Source organism: Myotis davidii, unplaced genomic scaffold (genome assembly GCF_000327345.1).
Source record: "Myotis davidii unplaced genomic scaffold, ASM32734v1 scaffold79, whole genome shotgun sequence".
Classification (NCBI taxonomy): domain Eukaryota; kingdom Metazoa; phylum Chordata; class Mammalia; order Chiroptera; family Vespertilionidae; genus Myotis; species Myotis davidii.
Genome location: NW_006294339.1, coordinates 5,999,871 through 6,011,112, shown reverse-complemented (window position 1 = coordinate 6,011,112; position 11,242 = coordinate 5,999,871). Strand labels below are relative to the sequence as shown.

Genomic DNA, 11,242 nt, shown 5'->3' with positions numbered 1-11,242 from the left:
ATGAAAGAGGGGGAGGTAACTACAATTATTAATAAACACATTTATATGTTGTATAAAAAGTCACAAAATTCTAAGAAATTCTGTCATTATATACATCATTGTTTTTCTAATTGAAATTAAAAAGCAGTCAAAATGACTTCCTTGGGCAATCTAGTGTTAAAGATTCAGATTCCTCAGAAAAGCTGTGGTAGGCCTCAGAAACCAGCGTGAAACAAGACCTTAGACTAAACCAGGCCAGTTGTCTAATTGGAAAAGCATTCTAGGCTCCTGAATTGTCAGTAGGTCTTCAGGTTTGAAGGACAGGCTGGGCGGTTGCCACATGACACGACAGCAGGATGCTTGCCCAGCGTGGATTTGCTGCAGGCCCTGGATTTATCTCAGGGAACTGCTGTGTGGGGTGTCCTTTATGTAAGTTTCCTCGGCACACAACTGAGAACCAGATTCCTGCCGATAATGGGACTGTAGGCCCCTGGCATTTTATCCACCCTCTCAACTCCTGGTGTCTTCTCTCTCTCTTTTTTTTTTTTTGACTTCATTTTTTTATTGCTTAAAGTATTACAAAGGGTATTACATATGTGTCCATTTTTCCCCCCGCCCTAGACAGTTCCCTAGCCTCCCCTATCCCCCAGTGTCTTATGTCCATTGGTTATGCTTATATACATGCATACAAGGTTGTCCGGTTGTCCGTTCTAATTAGCATGTTACACTTTTATTATTATAGATTAGCTGGGTAATACATTTAAATATATTTTATTGATTTTTTGCAGAGAGGAAGGGAGAGGAATAGAGAGTTAGAAACATCGATGACAGAGAAACATTGATCAGCTGCCTCCTGCACATCCCCCTCAGGGGATGTGCCCGCAACCAAGGTACATGCCCTTGACCAGAATAGAACCCGGGACCCTTCAGTCTGCAGGCCGACGCTCTATTCACTGAGCCAAACTGGTGCTGGTCTGGTGTCTTCTCTTATTTTAGACCAGTAAGATGGGTCGGCTTTGAGACTGATGAGTTGGACCAAGATTGGAATATTGTGCTTAGATAGAAATTCCCATCAAAACAGCAGCGGCTTCTCCTACCTTATAACTAGGGAACAGAAAAGATAGCTAACATTCCCCCTCCCACCTCCAACCCGCTCCCCTCAGAATATAGGATAAGAGCATTTATCCATCTGAGAAGGGCATAGGAGCTGTTCCCATTCCTCAATGTCACAGGCTGATTTGGGGAAAGTCTGATCGTCTTCCTGCTAAAAATGACTAGTCTTTTTGGCTGTAGTTATAGACTCAGTCATATCAAATCATTCTCTTCCATGTGCCCCCAGGCCTGAGATTTTAAGAAATCAACCAATGTCTATGTCAGGGAAACAAAATGCATTCTGAACCCAAGTAAGAGGCTTTTCATTTATTCTTTGAGATCCATTAGGCATAATAATAAAGGACAACGTTGACTTCTTGCTAAACATCAGGCAGAAAAACATCTGCCGCCAGAGAAAGTATGGCCTTCCTTCTCCAGAGCATGAGCTCACCTTTGCACCTTCTGGGAACCACCAGTGATTTCTCAGACTTCATGCTCCAGCCAATTGGAATGAGCATCAAATTGGAATAAAGGGCAGCATTGTTTTTAGCTGATGAGACTGTGTTTCAAGTTGTTTATACCAAGTAGTTTTCCATGTATTTGAATAGTGGGCTTAGAAACCAGGAACCCCTCAATTTTCTATTTTGTCTGTTGTTGTTTTCATTCAAAATAAAAGACTTGACTAGGAGACGAAGTGTTCTAATTGTGAGAGCTTCGATTCAGGAGTCGGAGTTCTAGTTCCAAGTATGGGGAATGCTTTGCCACATGACATCCAATCTAATTAATCCTGAGATTAGTTTATGTAGAAAAAGAACATGTTGCATTTAATAAATGTCTTTATTTCTAATAAAACTGATGCTGGTGGATGTGGTTTATATCTGTAGGCAAATAGGTTTCTTAATACCAAATTAAAGAATAATAAAGACTGTTTAGCATTATCTGACCACTTAGATGAGGGTGTCACTTGGAGTTAGATAAGCAACTTTAATAACATTCAACATGAATACTCTGTTGTATGTACTTGCATCTGGGAAGCTCACCGCCTTTCTACAGATGTTATCAAATGGCTTCTGCAGTGCTCCTGTTAGGTAGAGGGAGTGAGAGCAGATTTGTAAATTGAGGCACAGAAAATTGGTAAGATTTACAGGAACCATATGGCAAATGGATGGAGAGAGGTGGCTGATGGGAAGGGGGCCCTTTAGGTTTTTTCACAGGTAGGACTTTTGTGAGAAACACACCCACTTTTGAATGGAGTGTCCTTGGTGCATGGTAGCCTAATGAGTGTTAGCTCTTATTGTCATTGTCATCATCATCATTACCATCATCATTCCTCTGCAGGGGGGACAAGTGTGAAGTTTGCTTACTGTACCTTCATCAGCAATGAGAGTAAAATCATTCTTCTTGTGATGCTTACTATAACTCTTCAGAGAGTCACATTTTCACTTTATAAAACAAATGACAGAAATGAAGCCCTTAGCTAGTAGAGGGTTGTGCCATCACATGCAGACAGCAAGAGGGAACACGCATGTATGCTGATGTCCATCCATAAGCCCACTCTGGCACGTATGTGCAGTTGTGCTCTAAAAGCAAGTAACAGTCTCTCATGTTAGTTATGGTCATGGGCAACCTGCTCTCATCTTAGATCTTTCAGGGGTGCATTGAGTTCTGCATGGCAGGGGCACAATGAGGGACCCAGCCCTTGAGTCTGGATGAGTTGACCTAAGTAGTTTGCAATCTTGAGCCCTGCTAGGTGACCTCACAATCTGGTGTAGGGACAACCCACATCACTGCTAATCAGAAGCCCATTGTGTGTTGTTGGAGGGAGGACAAGCCAGTACATCCAGCAGGATATGCCGGGTCCAAAGCAGGTTATCTAAGCCCAGGTATGGGCTCAAATTATTGCCAGAAAATTAGGAGATGAGACAGAGGAGCTGCATGTCAAAGAGGGAAGGACAAGAAGTAGACCAATGAAAGCCAGAGATAGAGACTTTGATAGCGGGGTTGGTGCCATGCTGGCTACAGCGGAAATTTTTACTTTTAAAAATTCTAGCGTGTGTTTGCTTTAGCAAAGCAAATTTATTCAGTGAACACATATTAAGTCCCCGTTACCTGCCTGGCATTGCATTAAGTGTTAATATGCAGTGGTGAACAGGAATGACAATGTCTCTGTCTTCATGGGTGTAGAGAGGCATTAAACATGAATCAGAATGGACTGCCATTGCATAATGTGGTAAAAGCTAAAGAGGAAGTAATCAGGGTTCTATGAGAGAGGAAATCAGGGGTGGATGGGCTCTGCTTTTGGTTGAGTGATCGGGAAAGTTTACCCCAGGAAAATATCTAAGTTGAGACTTGAAGGACTAGAAGTATTTAGCTAAGGAAGAGTGGATGAGGTAGAGAGCACCAAGAAGAGGGACAGCACATGTCTGAGACTTAAAAGTCAAGGTAGAGAGAATAACAGTAACACTTAAGAGGACTAACCCTGGGTCAGAGGGCAAGGAGGATTATTTAGTGAAGATATATTTTGGCTCAACAATTCCCCCTGAGGAATTTGTTCTTGGGGGTATAACCAGCCAAATGTTCATTCCAGCATTGCTTATGATAACCAAATATGGGAAATATAATACATGTCTAGCATGCAGGATGCTCATAATAGGTTTTCTCTTACTACTTGTCTTCCCCATTCGACAGTTTGATGATGATACATGTAGGTGGGGATCTATTTTGTATTTGTCTTACTTGGCATTCATTAAGCTTCTTAAAGCTTATAGATCAGCGGTTCTCAATCTGTGGGTCGAGACCCCTTTGGGGGTCGAATGACCCCTTCGCAGGGGTCGCCTAAGACCATCGGAAAACACATATATAATTGCGTATTGTTTTTGTGATTAATCACTATGCTTTAATTATGTTCAATTTGTAACAATGAAAATACATCCTGCATATCAGATATTTACATTGCAATTCATAATAGTAGAAAAATTACAGTTATGAAGTAGCCACGAAAATAATTTTATGGTTGGGGGTCACCACAACATGAGGAACTGTATTAAAGGGTTGCAGCATTAGGAAGGTTGAGAACCACTGTTATAGATTAAGCTTCTACTGCTGGATGTTTGTAGCTTTTCACCAATTTGGCACATTTGGGACAATATTTCTTCAAATATTTTTTCTGCCCTCTCTTTTCCTGTGTTGCTTAGACATATTCACCACCAATTTCAATTTCTTCCAAGTCACCTTGCAAACTAGAGAAGAAATTAAATGGAAATTAGTTATTTCTACTCACTGTTGCTTAGAGATGTGTTGCAAAGTTTTAAAATTTGTTAATTGTTGGACCATATAGAATTGCTCCTTTGAAGTCATGTTATGCTTAATCCAGCATCTGGGTCCCTCAAAGACAGTTTCTATTGACTGATCTTTCCCCCCAAGTCTGGGTTTTACTTTCCTGTTGCTTTGCTTGTCTTATAATATTTTTGTTGAAATCTGGGACTTTTTAGATGTTATATTTTAGCAAGTCTGAATTTTTTTTTGTCAATTGTGTGCTTCTTTGTTTAGTGATTTGCATGGACTAAATCTATCTCATTTCCCCATGAGGTACAGCTGCTAATATCTGTACTCGTTTTTTAAATGTTTTTATTTTTAAGCCTAAAAGTTGCCCACATAGCTTGTGGTCATCCAATGATTTGGCAGAGGTTGTGTCCAAACATTTCAAGCCCAGAAGGCTTCCTTGGAACTGTGTATGGAGAGACACATTTAAAGTTCAGGTATTTCTCTAGGCTTCCCTGGTTTTGACTTCCCACTCTGCCTTCCCCTGAGACCTATATGTATAGGAGTGTGTGAGTAGTTGGGTCATCTGAACATCCTCAGCCAGGGATATGCCTATCTCAACCATGACTGCAACCTCACACTACTGGAGCCATTGGCTGTCCTTGCTGGCCACCTCAAGGGTCATCGTTTTTACTAAAAACAACCATGTGTGGGAATCTCCTACCCCCTCAAGTACAGGGAGCCCCCTTCTACCTGGCAGAAGTGCTGCTGGTCTTTGAACGTGCCCTGTCCTGCTAGAGTCTGAGGAGTGCTGGGACTGGGGCAGATCCAGGCAAGAATGCTACCAATTCCTACTGTTGTGACCCAAAGTTCAGCAGATTTCCAAGCATAAATGTTTATCAGATTGTTACATGCTATTGTTGATTTCCAAAGTGCTTGAAACAGTTGATTTATTCATTTTGTCCAGCCTTAGAGCTGTTTTGGAGGGAGAGGATTTACCTATCTCTTTACCTGGCCATCACTGGAACCCACAGTAGACGTGGTGCTTGCAGGCAGTAGAGTGCCTCCAGGCCACTGAACGAGATGACTTAGCTCCACAGTCATTGACTCAGAAATAGTTCCATCATAGCATAAGTAAGAAAGCAAGTTTCCAAAACTAAGAGCTTCAGTGCATATGGTACATGTGTGGTGAACCTCTGCTGTCTGGCAGGGATGCCTGGAAAGCTTTCACCAAGTGGGAATGGTGGTGGGATTTTAGGCAACTTTCATTCTCTTTGTGATTTTCTGTATCACTTGAATTTTGTGCATGTACTTTTGTTATTTTACAATAGAACAGAAACTGAGGTTAACCAAAGAATTTATATGCATATATGCATAACCTCCGGACACAGACAGTAGTGTGCTGAAGGCCTGGGGGCGGGGGGGGGGGGGGAAAGGGAGGGAAGGAAGGGAGGGAAGAAAGGAAAAGGGACAACAGCATTGTTGTGGGTCTGACAGCCTGCTTCAGGATGGTTATTATTTGGATCAGCCTTCTCAATTCAGACACCTGAGCTCAAAGACTTGACAAGAATGTCCTTAGTCTCTCTTTGCCATGATAAGACAACCCTTGTCTCATTACTTTAAGGGCAGGATCTGCCTGTCAAGACTGAATGTGCACTTTGACGGATCATCCTTTACGCCTTTCTCTCTGTTAGGTCCTCTGTCCTGGCTGTCACAAAGTGCCATTACGTCTTCCCCTTTAGTAACCACGCCAGCTTGCCTCTACCCATAAGATCCTCAGCCCCTCTTCCTCCCACCATGATGTCTCCTCCTGGTCATCATGCTTTTGGTTCTGTAACCCTCAAATCACACTCTACATTACAGCCAGCCCAGTCTTTCTAAAATATAAACCTGTATGTCACTTCCCAGCTTAAAAGCCATAAGTATATCCCCGTGGCCAAATGGTGAAGACAACGGTCTTGAACCCGGCCTCCAGGCTCTCAGTGACTATGCAGTGGCTAAGGCACTGGGTAAGGAGTTCACAGCCTAGTTTCACTACTTACTAGCTGAGTGACCTTGAGAAAATTATGTAGCCTTTTCAGTTTTCTCCTCTGTGAAATGGGGAGGCTGATTATATTTACTTGTGCAATTACTGAGAAGATGAATGAATTTATATACATCGGTAATCACTGAGAATAGTGCACTCAGTAGGTATTCAATAAATGTTAGCTTTTACTATTGCCTGCCTTCCATGAATCCCCAGTACTTGTTTTATACTCCAGGTAGGCCATCATTTTCTTAAGCACCTTGTAGCTTTAAACTTCTGTGATTCTCAGGAATGCTGTTCTTGTTGCCCAAAATGCAAGGTCCAGGCCCTTGTGTTCTCTGCAGAAAGCATTCCCAACACCCAGGAACAAACGTGATCACCAGATTAATGTATAGAACATGTCCAACGTTTTAACAGTTTCACACATACCCCTTCCTAGTCCACACCCACAGAGCCACGCAGTATTCTGACCATCATTTAGTTGGGACTATTCTTGCACCTCATACGTGGAATGACACAGTAATTGTCTCTGGCTCCTTTTGGTCAACATGACTTCTATGGGCTTCATTCCAGGTTGTGCATGTACACAGTTCATTCTTTTCTGGGAAAGAAAACAATGGGTCCTTAGAGTGAGCCAGAAACTGTGCTAAGTGTTTTCCTTGTAGTATCTCACTTAATTCTTCACACTCTCCTGTGGGAGGGTCTATGATCTTCCTTTCACAGATAATGCTCAGAGAAGTTAAGTAACTTGCCTCAAGTCACACAGCGATTGAGGGGTGGAGAACCAGTTCTGGTGACAGAGATGGAGCTTCATAGCGAGGGCTAGAGCTTGCCATTCCTCAGATTAGATTAGGTCAGCCCTGTTCCCAGTTTTGCACTGACAGTCATGTAGTGTTTTGTGGTTATTCTGTGGGATCTCTCATTTTACCTGAATCTTCCATCAGAATATTTCCTTCCTCTTGCTTCCTCATCAGGCTTATCACTGACGTGTCCTCGCTTTGACTTGCTTGTCCTGTCTGTGGCTGCCTGGCTTCGGGACCCAGTCCGGCTTCTTCTGCAGGAGGCTGCTTTCTCAGGCCTTGTCTGAAAGACTCAGCTGCTTAACAATGTCTTCCCCCTCCTCCCTGGGTGTGATCTTTGATGAGGGAATCAGAAGTAGCCCTCCTGTCTGACTGTGTGACTGCTTTTCCATTCTCAGCTTGTGGGGGTTTCTAAGGAAACGGGGCTGAAGTAGATTTTTCTTTTGGCCTTGTGAAACCTGACTTGCTATCCTCCCTCCCTCCATCCAGCCTCACCTTATCCCCTGGGTGATGGATGGCCCTGGTCTTGGGTGAGCTTGGGGGTGGGGCAGCCTTGGGTAGAGCACAGGGACCATCCGAGATGTGGACCGTGAGTCGTGGCTGTGGACAGCCCAGGCCTGACCCCCGGAACTCACAGGAGTTGCCTATAACCTCACTCGACGTTTCTCTTTTATAAATTCATCCTCTGAGTTCATATTTCTGCTGTATAGCTTTCCTTCTAAACATAGTATTCATGCCTCTCCCCCTGGCTCTAAGCTAATCCATTATGCTTGGCTAAAACACAGACAATGGGTAAATGCTCTCTCACAAGCCGGGGAATTAAATGGATAATCTGAGCTGTGTTTGCCGCTGTGGCTTAGGCTAGGGGTAGCTGGTAAGAGGCTTTGGCTTTCCTCATGCAAATGGAAAGGACAGTGAAGGCAAAAAGAGATGGAGGGTGAACCCTTTTGAATACTGGCCCTGGCAGGATGTGGCTTTTCATTTAACCCCTTGTGGGCCGTTGTCTCTTAGCAGCTTCTTTCAATTGAGAATGATCAGCAGCTGACTGCCCAACGGATTCCTTGCCTAGTGTTAGTTCCTTGCAGGCATAGTCGTGCCTTGTTCATCACTATCCCCAGTGCCCACAGTGTCAGCTCAGAATAGGCATTTAATAACCATTCCTCCAATGTTTGCAGAGCCATTCCTGAGCACTGTAAACATCATTTGGGAAGGGAGCTATTGCAATGTGGTAGAAAGATCATGGGATGAAAAATGATGTAAACCATTAACCCCGGTGATTTCTAAGGGGTCCCTGGACTTGGTTCTGGAGTCCAGAAACTCAGAGGTCCTGTGCTCTGGGTCTGTGGCTTGTCTTCCTCTCCATGCCAATTCTCTGTGCCCAGCACACCCTGATTTCAACTGCCTCCTTCTTTACAGAGCACTCAAATAAGGCTTGAGGGTGCCTGGGCCACACCGCCTGGGTCCTGTCACCTGAATCCAGCAGCTCGAACCCAGTGAAGCACAGAGGAGGGAGCCAAAGATCTTCACAAAGCAGCCAGGGCCTGCTGTCAGCTGTGGTGCATCCCGCCGACCTCAGCACGGCCTCCGAGAGCCCAGTGTACACAAAATTACCACGTCCTCACCCAGGCTGGCGCCCACGGTGAGGACAGCCACGTAGGAAGGCGCACACCGGGGCAGGAAGGCACAGGGGCCATTCTGAGGCTGAAGTCACTCGTGTTTATAGTTTTAGCAGAGGGGGGCTGAAATACAATTTTCAGGAAGATTGCATTATGGATTATTGCTTGAGAAAGCTTTGGCAAAGGACTATGGAGAGTCTTTCTTTTCCAAGGGGGGCTTTTCCTCCACAGGGGCTGAGGGAAGCAGGAGGAGTGAGAAGGCTGCTGCCTGTGTTCTGTAGCCGACTTGGGATGCCTTAGTGATAATGTGTGAATTTCTTAAGCAAATCTCCTTGTGACTCTCTCTGTGTGTGTATGTGAGTGCGTGTGTGTGTGTGCTCATGCGTGTGTGTGCCTGTATTTTATTTGAACAACTCAGACCCAGTTTGATAGTCAGAACAGATGCTATTACTACCATTTTACACAGTGGAGACCAAAATTCAAAGAAGATAAATGGCTGTGTTTACATAATTAGCCAGTGCCATTATCAAGTCCAAGTTCCTGCACATAGAGTACAAATCCCTTGTTGTTCTGGCTCGCACTGATCCCTCCAGTCTTCCTCTCACAACATTGTTTTCTTTTCAGTCTAAACTTCTTGCACAGTCAATTTGCAGACCCTTAAACTATCATGTTCTTTCTTAACCTCTGCACTTTGCAATGCTGTTCCTTCCTGTCCAGCCTGCCATCTCCTTCATCTGTTCCCTCCTTCCCTTTTAGGGCTCACCTCATGCTGAAAGGCTTTCCTGACTTCTCAGGATTGGGGTCCCTGCCCTGTCTTTATGACACCACATACCTTGAGCCCATTTATTAACTCCTGTCTTTCACGTTCGACTAAGGTTTCTTGGTAGAAAACCAACATCCTGATGGTGCTGGAGGTAGAAGGCATGGGAGAAAAAAAAGAGAGGATTTAGTATGCCATGAGAACCTAGCTGCACTTGAAACATGCCCAGATTGGGAAGCGCTGAGGGCTGCAATAATATCAGCCACCTCAAAGCCACTTACAAGCCACTCTTCTGTCACCTACATGGATTTGAATTTCATTCTTCTACTTAAGGCTTTACTTGGGACCAATCACTTCATCTCATTTAGGCCTCAAGGGGGGGGCCCCAGATAAAATGAGGCAAGAGTGGTAATGTGTGCTATAACAAGCACTAAATAAGTATTTATTAATATTATGCAAAAATCTCCAAGATACTATTGATGAGCAATAGTCACACGACTCAATGTGTGTAAAACATAGTTATGGAAGGGACTCTAGCACATTTGACAAATTCTGAGGACCGAATTTCATGAAGTACTCTATTTCTCATAAGACAACAGACAAATAGCAAAATGCCAAAATCATGGACAGAAGAAAGGTCCCCACAGGGAGCATTGTGTTCATTCCCAGGTGGAAGAATTGTAGATGCCACCAGGAGTACTAGTTAGCAAGAAGCTCTAGTTGGGGCTCTTTCATCTTGAAGCCACTCACTGAATAAATGCATGCTGAGCCACTCCTGCCCCGAGCACCTTCAGTGAGCTAGGCATTGCTGTAAGCCCTTGTGGCTGCTGGCCCTCCCCCTCAGTGCCACTCCTGCACCTGCCATCATGTTTGCTTTTTCTGAGAACCTGATCTGCACTGCTTGTGCCAGTTGTTAATTTGTTGGCACTCAGCTACAAACCTATCCTCTGTACTCAGCTTCGTGACCCTGGGGCTGAGACAAATGAACATTTCTGCTTTACCCACTGGTTCCTTCTTAGCCCCTGCCAATAGGGGGTGCTGGAGATGCCCCAGGCCAGGGCTGGATGGGGAAAGATTGGGCTTGTTCCTTGTGTGTTCCTGTTCTAGGTTAACACTTCCTGTTCCTCTCAGCGTTCACCTAGAACAGGTTTTTCAACGGCAGCACTGTTGACATTTTGGGCTTGGTAGTTCTTTTTGGGGGGGAGGGCATGCTGTCTTTTGTATTGTGGGATGTTTAACGGCGTCTCTGCCCTCTACCTGCTGAAGTCCAGCAGCGACAATTAGGAATGTCTGCAGACATTGCCCACATCACTCTGGGTTTAGAACTCCTGGCCCAAGATCTTAGTACAGACGCTTCTTCATTTCGGCAGTGCAGTTCCTTCCTGCGACTGCAGCTGAACCCAGACCTGAAGCACCAGTTCAGTCAGGCCTCAGTCAAGAGACGCCAGCACCAGCTGGTCAGAGCCCTATGCTCAGAAGTCTGGGCTCAGAGACGCAGCCCCAGGTGAGTGCCCCTCCTGGAGATCAGCCACACCACCACATACTAAGGTGGGCTTCCTTTGTTTCTTCAGCTCTAGAGCTTGATGATGCCTTAGACTTCCTTTTAATCTTTCAGTTACATAGTTAATAATTTTGAAACTAAACCTATTTTTTTTTTTGGTATTAAAGTTTCTGTGTTAAAATAACAGATATTTTCTTCTGACTGGAT

The 11,242-nt window shown here is 44.4% G+C and overlaps 1 protein-coding gene across 2 annotated transcripts in view; it reads left to right on the top strand.

Annotated features, from left to right (window-relative positions):
* Positions 1–11,242, top strand: part of DAB1 (Dab, reelin signal transducer, homolog 1 (Drosophila)) — a 1,114,753-nt gene that overhangs the window by 80,216 nt on the left and 1,023,295 nt on the right. The gene's annotated exons all lie outside the window — the stretch shown is intronic.